General features: G+C 36.5%; 1 protein-coding gene across 4 annotated transcripts in view; it reads right to left on the bottom strand.

Moving 5' to 3' along the window:
- Positions 1-17,275, bottom strand: part of HERC4 (HECT and RLD domain containing E3 ubiquitin protein ligase 4) — a 101,803-nt gene that overhangs the window by 82,815 nt on the left and 1,713 nt on the right. The window lies entirely within an intron of this gene.

Genomic DNA, 17,275 nt, shown 5'->3' with positions numbered 1-17,275 from the left:
CCCTCACCATCTAGATGATTTTAATGAAACTGTACAAGCGGTCTGTTGTTGTTTAGTTGAGTGTCTCTTTATGGCAGTAACTCATGGACCACAGTGTCCAGGGGGCTTTCTTGGCAAAATTATTGGGGTGGTCCTTCTCTAGCGGGTCTACCTTCCCCCAAATACTACCTCATTACTACAACCTGTGGCTTAGGGAATGATTGTGAATTTACACACTACATTAGTCCAGGCTATTTCAGTTTTGGATGCAGATAAGGACTTGATGCTAAAAAGATATTCTAAAGAAATTCTATAATTACCATACAATTTGAAAATATTGCTAAGGCATGAGAAGATGTAACAGAAACACATAAGAAGAAAGTTTGGAAAAAATTTTCCCTCAGTTCATTCCAACTTTTATTGACTTGGCAAAGATGAAACGTTCAAAGATGTAACAAGATTGAAAATTAGCACAAAAACTGGAGCTGGAAGTGGATGAGAATGATGTGGAGCAGTTGATTGAGTCTCATGGAGCAGAACTGTGGAATGAAGATCTGACTGAGCTTCTAGCTGCAAAGATGGTAGAAGAAAAGGATCAGAACCCAAGGCTGAACTAAAAAAGTTCACAAGGAAACTACTGGCAGCAGCAATTCATTATTTGAATGACTTTTTTTTCTTTTATTGAAAAGATGCATTCAAATACTTCAAGTTTTTTAAAGTTCAAAGACTATTTCAGGATAATATATTGCTTGCTACAGTCAGATATACAAAGAAAAAAGAGTCACTTTCCAAGCACCCCCTGATAGCTTCATAAAAAAAAGTTGTACAGCCAACCACCAATTAGTTAGGTTAGGTGCAGGGAGTGGGGAAGAGGCAACATACTTATGTTAACTTTAGAGCGCTCACATTATCATTAACTTTCATAATTCTGTTTATCTTCACAGTACAGTATTTAATATGTCTACATTTTATGACTTTTGTAAAGGTATTATTTTGTCAAGTCTTTGTTATATAGATGAAGTGGGTAAGTAAAGGCCAACTTGCATTTCGCAAAAATCACTTCGCCTCAAGATCTGTGGAACAGGTCTACTTAAATAAAAGTAAGAATTGTCTGTACATGCAGGCTAGCCCTCAAGGAGCCCACAATATCGAATAACTGTAAAACAAAGCTGAAGAACAGAGCTGCTAGATGTTCATGCCCACAGGGAATGTAGGGGATAGGAGAGAAAATGTGTCCCAATGAAGGAGAGGGAAAAGTTGTCCCAATGAAAGAAAAGGAAGGAACAACCCAAGAAGTAAACAGAGGACTCAAAATACTGCAGCCATCTCAGAAGAAAGTAGAGAATTTCAAAAGCTTTAAACATAAAGATTTATACTTTTGGGGGGGTTTTGAATATTTACAAATTATCTGCCATTCTGCATCATCCCTACTAATTACTATGATAATAAAATAGTTGTAACTACAAAATCCAAGAATGATCATGGCAATATTTACAGGATAATAGATCTAGAATAGGAAGGGTATATAAAAGTCATCTATTACAATGCCCTGATCGCAAGTATTTCATCTTGATGGCACATTTGATAGCATATAATCTCCAAAAACAACAGTGAAGAATGTTGATATACTGTGACATAAATTCACAGTCTAGAGACTCTGAAATCACTGAGAGGCAGGCATCATGGCATGATAGCTAGACAACTGAACTGGAAGCCAGGAAAATCTGTTTTTGAATCCTTCTAACATCTACTTGCTTTGCAACTATGGGAATTAATCTCTGTGGACCTCCCTCAGTACACTAATCTGTAAGATGAGGATAATAATGTCTGCTATACCTACTTCAGAAGATTATTGACAATGAAATGAGATCTGTATGTTTATGTGTGTGTATGTTAAGTATACTGCAAATTTTAACATGCTCTATAAATATCAGTTGTCAATATTTTCACATTCATCATAATTATCATTAGTGCCTATCAAGCTGTGGGGTTTTCCTGGTTCATCCAGTCATAATGGAAAAAGCATACAAGGGTGGACAAGCTTAGAATCAGTACAGCAGAGGACTGCTGAAAGCCTGTCATTAGGTGCCAAGTCATCAATCCCAGCTCATCTGAATAATGCATGTATTTAGGAAATGAAGACAGCCTAAATCTGCAGTATGCAATAAAGAGACAATAAATGACAAAGTCCTGGCTATCATTGCTATTTCCTGGATCAGTAGATTATTTGTTTTGCCCCTCTAGGTCTAAACTTTACAAATGATTTGGAGAGTAAAATGAAAGATGAGAAATGAGATACAAGGTTGGCGAGCAAGGACAACTCACCCTATAAATGTGCTTGGGCACATTACCTACACATGTGAATCCCCAACAGCCCAAGAGTTAAGTTAGGGGCCCCAGAGGGAGCCTCGAAGATGAGGTGAGCCTGTAAGGCACTGGGTTCAAGATCAAGAACTTCCTCTCAGTTTCCCTTACACTAAATCAAGGGCTCTTCCCAGTACATTACGCTGCTACACAGCCCCTAGAGATTCTGAGACTTATAAAAGAAAAAAACACCAACATTAATAATGTTGTCTTTTGTATACAAAAATGATGCTCCTGACCTATAATAATAGGCCAAAGAGCAGCTTATGAAAATTGTTGTCCTGTTCAAAACTATAAAAGAGGTGTTTGGGAAGCAATATACATATTATGATGCTATTTCCACCCTTTTATCTGTAGGTGTCAAAGGTTTGTGAAAGCATTAAATGAAGCTCACCACAGTCTTGTAAGATGAAGCACGTATTTCTCTTCCTATTTTAGATAGCACAGAAAAGAAGAACATCTCTGAAACAACTCAGTGAGTCACTGGAGGAAACAGAGTTTGTGATTTATAATTCTATACACCAAAAGACTTTTTTAAAGATTTGAAGAAAAGAAAACAACAGTAAATAAGAGACCTGTTTTGCCTTAAGGTTCTAAAGTCTACACAAAAATCTGTTTAAAATCTTTTAAATCCTTTTGTTGTAACTGTGGTTAATATACCTAATTTCTAGCAGTCCAGCATCCAAAGAAAGTTCATATTACTATATTTTAAGGGTTGTGTTTTGAAGATGCTACATATTTAATTTTTAAGAAAAAAAAACACTCTAAGTAAACAAAATATCAGGAACTTATTCATAAAAATTATGCTTTATGATCAGAATTCAGTACAGATTCAATCCAATGTCCTAAACATTCATTAAAAATAAAGTCCTAATTTATATTATCTGAAGTGCTATAGGACTTACAAGGTTTACCACGCAATTTCAGCACAAGAATATTTTGTATCCTTCACTAATTATTGTGGTATATGATTGTGATGGAAGACCACTGTATTATAAGAAATGACGACAGAGGGTAGTTTCAGATAAACCTGGGAAGACCTATATGAAATGATGCAAAGTGAAGTGAGCACAACCAAGAAAATAATTTATAAAGTAACAATATTGCAAAGACTGATAAAAATGACCACCACAGCTCCCAAGAACTTATGATCAAACACTCTTTCTCTCTCTAGATAGAGAGCTAATAGACTCAGAAGGCAGAATAAGATTTATTTTCTTCTTTGTTTTTATTTTTATTTTTTGGATACATACAATATGGGAATCTGTTTTGCATGACTATAGATATGCAGATATCCTAATGGATTTTGGTTTTTTTGACTTCTCAGTGGATGGGGCAGGGGTAGAACAAAGGAGAATTCAGAACTGAAAATAAAACTGAATATTCTTTTAAAAGAAGGGGTTGTACTAGATGTCCTGAGGTCCCTTCCAATCCCAAATCTAAAATCCTATGACTCTAGTACAGAATCCATTTGGAAGAGTAGAAAGAACAATGCATGTGGAGTCCAGAGAACTGATTTCTAGTTCTAACTCTGTACTAATCTGTGTAACACTGGGTAAAATAAACTTGATCTCTGGGGTCTTCACTTTCTCATCTTTAAAATTATATTAAAACTAGAAGAACCCTCTAGCTCTAATATCCTACAAGTCTATGGACTTGACTATTCCTGTCAATGGTTGATATCAACATCTTTCTCATCTCCTAATCTGAAATTTGAGTCATCTTCACTTCCTAACTCAAAACCCTTTAATAACTTCCCACTGCCAACTGAATATAATCCAGTCTGTGCCAATTTTGGTTTTCAAGGATCTTCATTAGCTAGCCCCAACATACCTCTCCAGTTATTTCACAGTACTCCTTATATGCATACCATATTCTAGTTAAGTTAGACTATCTACTGTTTCCCAAGTATATCCTAATTCTTCCATCTTTAAATATACTATTCCCTCTATAGCAATTCATTTCTCAATAGACACAACCATACTGTAAGCTTCAAGAAGAAATGGAAACATATTTCCTTCATCTTTTTATCAGTCCAGTTCACAGCAGAAATTCATTAAATATTTGCTAAGTGAACTGTAAGCCATCAATTAACATGCAAAACTAAGGTATATACACCGTTTTGTAAAAATGGGGACAAAATAAGATCAATTTATTGACTTAATAAAAATTAGCTTTTACATCTTAAAAAAACTTTAATCCTTTTGCTGCAATTACTTGTTATAACAACAACTAACATTTATATGGTACCTATGGTATGCACTTTACAAATATTATCTCATCTGATTTTTACAACAGCCTTGAGAGAAGCTCTTATTATCTTTGTTTTACAGATAAGGAACCTGAGACAAGTAGAGGTTAAGTGACTTTCCCAGGGTCACAAAGTTAGTCAAGGTCAGAACTCAAGTCGTCCTGACTCCAGGCCCAGTCTTCTATTTCACTACCTAGCTACCCCTAGGTTTTACTCAATTCAGCATTAAGTTCACAAGATTCTGACATACATTCTTTAATTTTTTGTTAAGGAATATTATGCGATCCCCTGAACTTGTCTTTTTGAGTTGCCATATTTTCCAAAAGCAAAGGACCCAGACAGAGTACACAGGAAGCCCAGAATGTGTTAAGGACAAAGTCCCACTCTAAACTTACATAACGTGTCATTTGCATCCCAAGCTGAACTCCGTGTGTCCTTGGGAGCCAAGACAGGAGCCAGTCTGGGCTGGGCAGAGAAACTGCTTGTGCAGCCGAGACCCCTGCAGATATGTGGACCATCCTATCCAAAGGAAAAGAAGATGACTTTTGCCATTGCCTTATTCCTCCCTTTCAGAACAAGCTTTGTCCCTTTCCCAATCTTTACTGTACCTTTCCCCCTCCCATGCCATACCCCATTAGGTAGAGATTTCTGGTACTTTCTCCTCCCTTTGTCTGACTGTTATAAAATGTAAACTTCCATATAGATTACGAACACTTTAGGTACCACATGCAAGTTCGTTTGTGATTACCTATTGATATTTTCAATGTGAAACCATACTTAACACTGGATACTAAGCATACCCTTGACAGTCGATTTTTCCAAGTCTAGCCTTGATTTTTAGCACATAGGCTGTAAAGGGATTTAAATCAGATGAATTCCCAGGCCATTTGAAAGTATGTTTATCACCATCGCTTCATTAAATTTCTGCCTTTTGTGATTTGTGGCATGGTGTAAGGTTGTGCTATAATATTCTATTTCTCTTTGGGGAATTTTTGTGATTCTAAAACAATGTGGCTTCTGAGTTCATTATTTCCTCAATGGGGTCGAGACTTTCAGACCCCTGGAAGTAAAACAAAATTCCCAAACAATTTTTGGATGGATATTTTACATTGTGATGAAGAACCCTGGAACAGCTCATCTGAACTGTTTCTGACAATGCTTCCCATATGGCCTTGAAACAAAATGCATTTCATCAGTAAAAATTGCTATTTCCCAACCTTTAAGCACTTCAATATTTGTCTCATCTCATCAATGACAAGTGCTTTACCTTCACAGCAATGGTTAGTAGTTATTTTTCCACCTCACAAGAAGCCTACATCACACTATACAAGATTAAATAACAACCCCTCCAATTTCCAGATCCCTCTTGGAAGTTTTTGTTTGTTTTCTGAGGATTAATTAGGTTATTTTATATCAACAATTTATCAGTTCTTGCCTCTTTTTTTAGTTTTCAAGTGCCCTTGATTGTGCCTTTCAGCACAACTGATTCTTTTTTCATTGTGGGCTTGCAGATCCTTAAAACTGAACCTTCCAAACCAATAGCTATTACAATACCTCAAACAGTCATTAATAGCTCTTGAAGAGTTACAACCTTTGTATGTTCCACTGGCATAACATACATTCTCAAAAGGTACAGAATTTAAAGTACAACAAGAGAGAACAAAGAAACCCCTGTATATTGCACAAAATCCAACACTAGTGACAAAAGTAAATGAAGGTGAGGAAAGTAGCTCAACCTGGTTTCAGAAGGTTAAGGTCAAACCCTCTGGGCAGTGAAAAGTAAAAGGACGATGCATGGCTGTTAGTCACAAAATTAAATCATATCAAATTTCTTCCTTGTCCCAAGTAATCTGTACACCACTGCATACATAAAAACCACGTGGAATTACTTCATATTATTGTTCTTGGTAGTTTGATAAAATTAAAAACTGATTCCAAATGCAGAATATTACTGATGCCCAGCAAAATCATAAAACCTAGCCATGTACAATTCAAAAAATGAGTGAAATGATTTGTTAAATAATTTAGCTACTTAAAAGCTCCAATATATACAAAATACCATCCAATATCTTTGGAATAAGCCATGTTTTCTTTTTTTTAGTCCAAAGAGAACTAAGTAGCAGAGTCCCATAACAAAGGTTTACCATGTCAGAAATGGAAGAAAAAAAAGAGTAATTATATGAAAATTAAAATTATTGCCCAAATAATCATTTTAATAACTTCTAGAATTTTCACCATTTAATATAATTTTATAAATTCTTCATATACTCATATATTACACAGATTTTTATTTTGAACTTGCATGATACCACCAAAATTCAATATGGAATCAGATTTCCTTAATGCTTTTTTAAAAATGATTTTTAAAAATCCAAAATGAAGTCTCTGAAGGAAATTTCCCTCATTAACATAACTCATATTTTTCAAACTATTCACATAATCCCTAACACTACAGTATGCACGTTTATATTTATATGCATATATTTCTGTTGCCTATACTATCATTTCTTCTATTAAACTGCAAGCTCCAGAATGAGAGAGACTACAACCTTTCTTTAGTATGTGTTTCATGAAACTGCTATGAGTTCAAGAGATAGCTGCTTGAAATATCTGTCTTATGAGCACTTAAATCTACTGCCTCTGGAATTCACTGTGTGCCCTTCCCTCTTAATCTGTATTACTTCTTCAAAGTAATATTTTAAAAGGGGAAAAAAATCACATCAAATTGCACATCATTAACAAGAAGTATATGGAAATTATCATTTAAATTTTGTCTTTACAAATACTACTCTGCACTTTTATTAATTACAGCAAGTCTCAGAGACATAGAGAAGGATCCATAATTGGAAAGAACTCAAGCAGGTCATTTCTTTTCAACAGAAACCAACCTGACCTGCTATTTGCAACAGGAACTCTTGCTGACTGTTCAAACTGCCCATATGCTTCCTATTCCTTTAGGAATGGTATCTTTCATTCTTCCAAATGGGTTAAAAATACATGGACAAAGAAACAGAATAACATGATCCTTGGCAGAAAAGTCAACACGACTCGAGAGTCCACTCAGGTCCTTTGTCTATTGCTCCTATGCTAGCATAGTTTAAATGTTTCAAATGAGAAAACCACTCAGAATCAAAGGAGCAACTGTACAGCTGTGGCACCAAAGCAGCCTCAACGTGCACAACCCACTGTGGCAATGTATAACCATACTCAAATTGTAAGAGTAACCAACACCAACCCTAGAGCATCAGCTAGTCAATGGATGACCAGCCCTTGGGGAGAGGGGGCGGGGGAGAGAGAGAAACATTAGAGAATTGTAAAGTTCACAGATGAAGGGGCAAAGATTGAGCATTACACAAGTTGGTTTCAAACATTCATCTGATACCATCTTGTACCAGTTACTTTACCCTGTGGATCTTAATTTTCTGATCTGTAAAAAGAGGAGGTTAGATCTGATGATCTCAGGGGTTCCTTTCAGAGCTAGATCCTACTAGGGATCCTATACCTCAAAGGGTTTTCTCAAGGTTAACTTGATATCAGAAAGTAAACCTCTTACTATTACATACAGGCAAAATGACAACTATAATAATAACCAGAAAGATAGCAGGATATCTGAGCTCTGGTTCAAACAGATGATATGAACTTAAATTCAAAACAAGCATATAATGTAGTGATTAAAGTAAGACACTGGTAGGCTCAAGGTCTTAGGTTTCACTGCTTCTTTTTCACAACCAGCTACTAATATATGACAGGTTTAGCAATCTGTGTCTCCATTTCTCTGTAGATATATTCCCTAAGGTACAGAAAATTCTTGCTACTTATGCCACATGCATTTTGTAAGGAACCATGAGTTAATCGGTAATGCTCTAGAAATTCTTCAGATGTAGAGTCCTCTAAAAAATAAAGTATTATTACATATCTAATAGATATCTTTCTCCATTCATTCCCATTATGAAGATTTTTTTCTGCTCTGGACATGCTATTTCTTATTTACTACTCTAAAAGTATGAGATTTCTGATAAGAGAGTCTGCTCTAGACAACATAATTTTTTCATTAATTTCTTTTTTAAAAAGTCTTCATATTCTTCTCTTCCTGGGGAAGTATGTACAATATACTGGGGTATCTAGATGATAAGAACTTGTTCTCTTAGTTTTAAGTCTAATTTCACTTTGGTCATATGAAAAAGATATGGAATGATTGGGAAATTAGAGTACTCTTTAACTAAAGCTGATTTTTCCCCAGAGATATCCTAATGGTAATTGCAATTATTTGTAAAAATTTTGAATGAGTGAAATTTCTTCATTTAAAGATCATCAATGTCTTATCAATATAGATACCAAAGCAAAAAAGATAGGGGAGGAATTGCTCCTGTGGGACAAGGATGTATATAAGTGACCTGAAATCAGACACCAGGTTTTTGGGGGATTCTGGAAAAAGAAAAGTCACACCCTGTGGCATCAATGGAAATATCTCCAGATCTCAACTGTACAGCTGAGCTGAGTTCAGATAGATTTGGTCTTTACCTCTTCATGGCAGTGCTAATCCAAAGTGTCTCCTGTTAGGCACTCAGAGAATGAAAGTTCTAAAGTAGATCATACTGAAATAATGCTAGTTCACACTCAAGTACTTATTTTAGACAATCTCGTTGCTTTAAGAATCATTATCAGAGAGAAAAATAGTTTTCCCTTTGAATGTATACAAAGAAATGGGTTAATATCAATAAAATGACAAAATTTGGTAACTTTTAGTTTTTATGTTGGTTGGTTGTTGTCCTTCGTTCTCGAAGAGGACCAAAATGACATCACCATGATAAAGGGAAGTTTCAATGCGTACAACTGTGGATAATCAAACCAATATGAGCTCTGAATGCTCTACCACAGATTGGGCACAGATAGTCCATGTGAACATTTAGGATGGTTATTACAAATCTGTGCAACCTACATTTACTTTGTGTTGTTTCAATTCTGCTTTGCTCATACAGCACAGCACCTTTGCTGATGTGGGCACACCATGTTGAGCAGTCCTGTGCCAATGTCTTTCATGTCACACAATCAAATCCAAAGTTCTTGAGAGTATCCTTGTATCACTTCTTCTGGCCACCACATGATCACCTGCCCCATGCAAGTTCTCCATAAAACAGTCTTTTTGGCAAGTGAACAACTTTTTGCCAACATTTTGTATTTAAACAACATGGCCAGCCCATTGGAGTTGCAGTGTCTTAAGCATAGTTTGAATACCTGGCAATTTAGTTCGAGCAAAGACCTCAGTGGGTGGTACCTTATCCTGCCAGGTGATCTTCAGAATTTTCCTAAGACAGTTCAGATGGAAGTGATTCAGTTTCCTGGTATGGCGCTGGTAGACTGTCCATGCTTCTCAGGCATACAACAATGAGGTCAGCACAATGGCTCTGTAGACCTTCAGTTTGGTAGTCAGTCTAATACCTCTTTTCTCCCAAACTTTTCTTCGGAGCCCCCAAACACTAAGCTAGCTCTGGCAATGTCAACCTCATTATCAAATGTGTACATACCTGGAAAGTACACTACCAAGGTAAGTGAACTTATCCACAGCATTCAAAACTTCTCCTTTTGTTGTAACCGATGGTTCCATGTATGAATGGTGTGGTGGTGGCTGATGGAGCACTCATGTTTTCTTGGTGTTAATTATTAGGCCAAAATTAGCACAGGCAGCAGAGAACTGATCCATACTTTGTTGCATCTCAGCTTCAGAGGCTACACTGAGTGCACAATCATCTGCAAACAGAAAATCATGCACCAACACTCCCTCCACTTTGGTCTTGTAACCTTTTCAAACTGAAAAACTTACAATCAGTATGGTAGCTGACCTTGATGCCGTGTTCATCCTCATTAAAAGCACTTGACAACATGGCTGAAAACATCATGCTAAAAAGCAAGCACACAGCCCTGTTTCACTCCATTGGTGACTGGGAAGACATGAGAGCATTTTCCACTATCCAGAACCCAGGCAAACATTTCATTGTATGTCAATTTCAGTTTTTATGTAAATTCAAGTGAACAACGAGGAACTAAAATGCTAAAGAAAAGAAGTTGTTCTATGACATTATGAAGATATACTCTTCACCTAAGTAAAGGGGCATTCTTCAACCTACTATCTGAATATTTCAACAGATTCAGGCTCTGTATAATGTGTTTAAAAAAGTGATTATCAAACAATGTTTATTACAAAAGATACATCACAAAATATGAGCAGCAATACAAACAGGATTATCTAGAACTGCATGTCTTAGTTAATCGTATGTAAAATGAGTCAAGGATGAAACTCTTAGAGGGTAGTAAGAAGGACACACTTCCACTAGGTCTGTGTATCATCAGCTCTCAAGCAATGATTCTTGAAGAGATGAAGTAGAATAAAAAACGTAACACATCACAAATTTAAAAGGACAGATAAAGTCAATTTGCCTGTTAGAATTTAAACTGAAAAAGGGAAATAGGTAAAAAATAGTTAAGATCCTTTTGTTAAAAAAAAAAAAAAAGTTACAGAAAGAAGGATGAAATGGAAGCATACTATCCTACATATAGTCCAGAAAGTTAACAACAAATGACAATGGATGTGCATTTTTGGTCTTCCTAAGATGTCAAAAGGAAACACATGAATTAGGACTTGTGACTTGTAATGTTTGTATCAAAAATCAATTACCAATTACCCTGTTTTCATGGTACCTAAGAATGTTCAAAATGGAAACTCATTTTAGGTCACAGGAAAAGTGTATTTAGCATATAATAAGCTATCGCTGTGATCCTCAAAGGGACACAACAGTGATAAATAAAAGGACTTGGCACTTCTCCCCACTTTCCAGCCCCTAAACATTCACAGTGATGTCTAATTCCTTTAAAAACTCAGTTCTGGTGCTGAGCTAAAAACCTGCCTGTTTCCTTTCCAGGAGCTTCTTCTTTCTCATACTGGTGCTAAATTCTAATTAAGTAGAATCCTATCCTGAGTGACTCTAGCATTATGGCTGGACATGTTCAGAAACCAGGATATATTTAGAAAGCAATTTTAAAACATCCAGTAATTTAGTTTCTCTGATCTTCATTCCTCACTGCCAAGGGTCTTTGAAAAAGAAGATGGAGAGGGAACAGATATTTAAGTGATCAGGGAATTAACTAAAATTATTGCTAAAAGAATTATTTTTTTCTCAAGTATGACACGTCTTTATACTTCCCCAACGAGCAGGAACTGTTGATGTGGCTGGGCTCCTTCCATCAGCACAAATCACATCTTGTTCATGCCTAGCTTCCTGCCCAATTCTTGCCCAAGACATTCTATATACCCTTCACAAAGAAGTCATCCAATATGAAGAAGATTTTGTTGCCACATCTTTAAAAAGGTCATAGGTTTCAGTGGGAAACTCTGATGTTCCTCTTCCCACCTTCACTGTCACTATATAACCAGCATACTTCCTTCTCCAAAGGTACATTTCCTCGATATTGTTTATCTCCATTAGCCACAAAAGCAAAGAAAAATGAAGAAAATACAATACCCAACTGCTTATTGTTTTTTAACTATAAAAAAGCATCTGATTAGGCAGCTAAGAGGTACAGTGTACATGGAGTCAGGAGATCTCCAATCTCCAACAATTACTAGCTGTGATCCTAGTCACGTTACTTAACCACTATTTACCTTAGTTTCTTCATCTATAAAATGGAGATAATAATAGCTCAGGGTTGCTATGAGCATTAAAGGAGATAATATTTACAAAGGGCTTGAAAATGTTGAAGCACTATAGAAATGCTAGTCAGCTTTAGGAAAAAATACCACTTCTATTAAGGGGACATCACAGAAATGTTAAAATCATACAAGATTGCTTAAAGAGCTATAACTACAAAGAGAATTTTGTTCCATGACCCTCTGATTATTATTAAGCAAAGTATAAAAGGAGAGAAAAGCTCCCTAAAGGGATTTGCCACTGTCATGAAGGATGTGCAGCAAAGGATCTAACTAGAAGAGGGATTTTCTATAGTGGGGAAAAGTGTCCAGATGTTTCTATTTGCAAAGACCACTATGTTGATTGTATTAAGCTCTGAAATACTACAGAACCTCTGACATGGCAGAGAGAGCTCCCAAGACTGAAAGCAGGAAAACTCATCTTTGTGAGTTCAAATTCGGCCTCAGACACTTACTAGCTGTGTGACCCTGGGCAAATTACTTAACCTTGTTTGCCTCAGTTTCCTTCTCTGCAAAATGAGCTGGAGAAGGAAATGGGAAAATGGTAAATCACTCCAGTATCTTTGCCAAGAAAACCCCACCAAATGGGGTCACAGAGTTGGACATGAAACAATTCAAATGAAATTCTTAACTATCCAAAAGAATTTATTCTAACTAACCACACATTTGTTGTTTAGACTAGGATATAAAACTGCATAGGAAATCTATAGAGCTTTTCCAGAGGAAATGCCTTGGACAGACAATGAGGACAGACAATGAATTAAGCCCAGAACTAGAGGAAGAGGTGAACTAGACAGCATTAAGGAAACTGTAGCAGGTTTTCAACAATCCCAAACCACTCCCTGAAACAAAGTCCCACTTTTAATCTCTATAATCTTGTGGTGATGCTGAATGGAAATGAGTCATACACTATCATAGTCTCAAAAGAATTAAAGTTTTAAGTCACTCAAAGGACAATACAGAGATGCATAAAGAGTGAGCAGAACATAGTAATTACCAAAAAGAACTGAAATGGTACAAAATACATAATCAGAGATATATGACTGGAAAAGAAAGTAAGCAGATCAAGTAACAAGAGCAAGAGAAAACTGATAGCCACGTGTTTCAATCATATCCACTCGATGTCAAGAGGTGTAAATAAAGGCTCCCCAACCCAATATCATGGATGTATCCCTAGAGAAGTTTTACGACAAAGCTTGGAGAAGCTGTGACTACGATGTGAGTAAGAGGAGAAGGTACAGATGAGATGCACTCTGCACCATGGAAGGAGTACCCACATCAATGTATCACTGATGTAGGGAAGCTTGGAAACATGCTACAGCCTCTCTGCACCCTCTGGGTCTGACTCTGAGGCGTTGTGTGTTACCCACAACTTGGATTCTTCTAAGATTTTGATGTTTCAAGGTTAACAACCATGTAGCTCTGTCATAAAAACATTTTTTTGTTAAAAAGATAGGGTTCTTGAACCAGAGAAGGACTTAAATTGTTAAAAGCACCATCTAACTTCCCAAATGAAATCGAGACTGCTCATCTTCCTATAATATACTAGAGTCAAATCACTGTTTAATGATAATACCCAGCCCATATGAATGCATATGTACTGAGTGGACTGAACCTTTCCTCGCTTGCTTAAAAACCACTTAAAACGTCCTAGCTTTTTTCACCCCAGCATGTTACATCAGGAATGGGGAGGTAATATAGCAAGGGGGCCACTAAAGATGTCATCACAGCAACCATCCTTCTCCCAGAAAACAGATTCTGCTCTCTTTTCTCTTAGTTCTGTACCATCATTGTTGTTTATGACCTGACTCTCACTGAGCCTGGGGCTCTTTATGGGAAAACGCTTCACTACAGTCTCCTACCAAAGTCTACACTTAGGAAGTTCCTACTTCATTTTTATTTTCTGATCATTTATAAGCTCCTCTACCCAACTCCAACTGGGTAAATCAATAACACTTCATTAAGCACCAGGCACTGTGCTAAGTACAAGGAACACAAGAAGCAACAGAAGACAATCCATGCTCTCAAGGAGCCTGTGATCTGATGGGGAGACAACAAGCAAACAAATATAGAGAAAGCAAGCTACATATGGGATAAAATAGAAATAATGAAGAAAAGGAAAGCACTAGAACTAAGAGGGATTGGGGGAGGATTGTTCTAATGACAGGATTTTAGTTGTTCCTAAAGGACACCTATAATTAGAGGGAGATCTGCAAGAGGATCTAGCAAAGGAGACACATGAATGGTTAGATATATAAGAGAACTAGGAATGAATGGTGTTCTCAGAACCTAAAGAGAAGTCTATCAAGGAGGAGAAAGTGATCAACTATGTCAAAAGCTGCAGAGAAGGCAAAGAGAATGAGGACTGAGAAAAGGTCACTGGATTTGGCAACTAAGAGATCATTATTAGTAACTTTGGAGTTAGATTAGAATGGTTAGTATACAGTTAGCATGTAGTTCCTTTAGTATGATTATTATCATTTGGTAGAACAATAAGGTCGGAAGCTGGATGGTCAGGGGTTGAGAAAAGAGTAAAAGAAGGGGAAGTGAAGGTACCTATTGTAGAAAGCCTCTTCAAGGAGTTAGCTACGAAGGGCAGAAGAACTACAACAGGAAGATAGTGGGAATGAAAGCACGATGTGAGGGTTTTTTCAGGATGGTGGAGACATGGGTATGTTTGTAGGCAGAAAGGAATGAGCCAGTAGACAGGGAAAAACTGAAATTAAGTGAAAAGAGTGGCAATGACAGAGGGGCAATCTGTTAGAGGAGATGGGATGGAATGGGGTCATTTGAACAAGTAGAGGGGTTAGCCTTGGTAAGAAGTAAAGTCACTTCATCATCTGAGACAAGAGTGACAGAAGGTGCCTGAGTGACAGGAGATGAGAAAGTGGGAGTTCATGGCAAATGGCTTTAATTTTTTTCCGTAAAGTATAAATTAAGGTTCTCAGCTGAAAGAGTTGGGGAAGGGGAGACCACAGGAGGTTTGAGGAGGAATGAAGTGTGGAAGAGTCACTAAGTGAGTAAGAGAGTAAGTTGATAATGGGAATATAGTAGGATTGCCTAGCAGTAATGAAAATTGAGTTGAAATTGTGTAACATAAATTTGAGGTGGACCCAGTCAGAGCAATTAGGTGATTTTTCTCCACCTCTGTTCAGCAGCACACATGCAGGAGCAAAGGCAGCAAGTGATAGGAGGCTTGGCTAAGATTCATGGCATGGAAAGTTACCACTGGTTCTCAAAGGTTAGGCCAACAGACCACAAACTTTAGCAGATACCAAGCTGAAATAGCTTTAAGTACAAGTCCAGCAACAAACTCTTGTTTAAGGACAACAGAGAAACAGATTCAGAGAAGTTTACTGCTTTCAGAAGACTGTCTATCAAGAGATGGGGTTTTTTGGCCACACCATCTCATAAAGACCACTTTCCAAGTAGTGGAGGAATTCAGATCTGTATCAGTAAAGAGAATTCCAAGAGTGATGAAATCACAAATCTTTTCAAAGTAATTAATCAATGCTTACTTATATGATCCTTTGTTGGATTAAACTCAAGACCTTGTACCTCTCTCATAGAGTTTTTCCTAATTCTATCCCGTAACATTTCTCTTACTTTAAATTCCTAAGTCCAGTGTTATATCTTCTCCAAAATATCTACTGCCTTAGAACAAAATGGCTGTTTTACATGTGAATCTTCCCACCCTCAAGTATAAAAAATTATACTTTCTTCTTCTGTATCTTCCATAGTCAAGGGCGCATCAAAGAGGACCAAAATGATATCACCATGACAAAGTGAAGTTTCAATGTGTATGACTGTGGCTGATCAGACCAATACAAGCACATATGGGAAGGAAACAATTTTTCCAGGCACATTAGTGGGCTACAATGTTAACAGCGTTACCGAGTAAGAAAATCCATTCCTCTAACTTCGATACTATAAAATGACAGTTGTTAGTATTGAATGTGATACTGATGTCACAATGCCTTCATCACAATGTCAGCATGACCATAATAAACACTAAAAATCCCTATGGGTTCGCCAATGTTTCAGAGTCTCGCTCCCAGGGTGAGCAGTATTGGTGCTAAATATTTCACGTACTAAATATTTCCAAATTAATACTGAGTATAATCTTCAATATATTTTATAAAATTCTATCTTCCAAAATAAATCCTCGTAAGCCCCAGTGACTGTGGGCAAATTCTATTCTCCTTTTTCTCTCTGATGTACAACTCCCAAGAAATAACACAAACAGAGAAATGCTAAAACATACAGACAGATACTTGAATGTGTATTTTGAGGAATCAACGATCGGAATGATGTTCATATCATAAAAATGTATGACAGAAACAGGGCAAAGTAGAGAAAAAAAGAAAGTCTTTCTGTCTGAAGCAAGGGCAACAGAAGATCACTGAATAGGAACTTCTTGTTCATTTTTGTCGGTATGGTCGCCTTAATGCCAAAGTTTAAAAAAAATATAACAGGATTTTGTGACATATTCTTGAGTGTTAAAGTATTGGTAATTAACTTAAATCCTGTAGTTGTTACATATTGTACTAACTTTTCGATGATTCAGAAAAAAAACTTACAAAATAAAACTAAAGAAAAAAATAAAGAGTAAAATGGCAATCCCAAAAAGGTTTTCAAAAACTTTACATACAAGGTAAAGATGGTGAAGTAATAAAGACATAATAAAAGATCTCTTAACTTAAGGCCATAGCATTCTATGCTATTATTAGTCTTCAAAAATAGACTAAATAATATAAATTTCTTAAATAATGAGGTCAGTTAATTAAAATGACTGCCAAGGGAAATATTCATGTCATTGCTAAGTTATTAATGTTAGAAAGTGAGAACGAATTACAAATCTTTACAACTATATAAGAATTGTTTGAAAAGTAAACATTTTTTGCTCTTCTACGACAGCCATTTTGTTTCCATTATTAAGTTAATTCACGGGGAGAGGAGTATGGAAAAGGGAGAAAGTA

This window comes from Notamacropus eugenii, chromosome 1 (genome assembly GCF_028372415.1).
Source record: "Notamacropus eugenii isolate mMacEug1 chromosome 1, mMacEug1.pri_v2, whole genome shotgun sequence".
Lineage (NCBI taxonomy): Eukaryota > Metazoa > Chordata > Mammalia > Diprotodontia > Macropodidae > Notamacropus > Notamacropus eugenii.
The sequence above is the reverse complement of the archived record's forward strand: the minus strand, read 5'-3'. Positions and strand labels throughout refer to the sequence as shown.